Below are 959 nucleotides of genomic sequence, written 5' to 3'. Positions count from 1 at the left end.
GATCTAAACCCTAAACCCTAAACCCTAAACCCTAAACCCTAAACCCTAAACCCTAAACCCTAAACCCTAAACCCTAAACCCTAAACCCTAAACCCTAAACCCTAAACCCTAAACCCTAAACCCTAAACCCTAAACCCTAAACCCTAAACCCTAAACCCTAAACCCTAAACCCTAAACCCTAAACCCTAAACCCTAAACCCTAAACCCTAAACCCTAAACCCTAAACCCTAAACCCTAAACCCTAAACCCTAAACCCTAAACCCTAAACCCTAAACCCTAAACCCTAAACCCTAAAACCCTAAACCCTAATAACCCTAAAACCCTAAACCCTAAACCCTAAACCCTAAAAACCCTAAAACCCTAAACCGTTTCGGCGGGGAGTCTATGTTGCAAGCTAGTTCTTGCTTTACCAGACTTTAAGCCCACACAAGCAAGTGAAAGGCAGAGGCGTCCCGCGGCGTCCCGGCGGCGCAATGGTCCCGGGACCCTTGTGTGTGGCGCGAAGCGCCCACGGCCCATCGCTGCTGTGCATACGGCTCACCCACACGGCGTTTCCCCAAACTAGCAGGCCTCCCGCCGTCCTACCCTGACCAAGCGCAGCTACAATGCAAGGCCGCGGCCCGTCCTTGGCAGCGTCGGCAGCCGCCATTCCCAGCTGACCGCACTCACCATGCTGTTGTTGACACGCTGCTCAACCCAGCTCAGCCCCCTCAGGGAGATGGAGGCCGGACGAACGGCAAGCTAAAACCTGCCCCTGCAACTGGATGGGTCGGATCTATCCCTTTAGATAGAAGAGAAAAGAGGGTTGCCCTAGAAGAGAGAATACGCGGGACGCGTGATTTGTACTTCGGCCGTACTGGGGAGGAAACGGGGTTTCAAGCCCCTGGCTCCGGTGTGAAAAAAATGAGGGGGAACAAGGGTGCAGGTCAGCCTGGATCGATCAGCCGCCGCCTCTCGGC

The sequence above is a fragment of the Chlorella variabilis genome, assembly GCF_000147415.1.
Source record: "Chlorella variabilis unplaced genomic scaffold CHLNCscaffold_49, whole genome shotgun sequence".
Classification (NCBI taxonomy): Eukaryota; Viridiplantae; Chlorophyta; class Trebouxiophyceae; order Chlorellales; family Chlorellaceae; genus Chlorella; species Chlorella variabilis.
The sequence above is the reverse complement of the archived record's forward strand: the minus strand, read 5'-3'. Positions refer to the sequence as shown.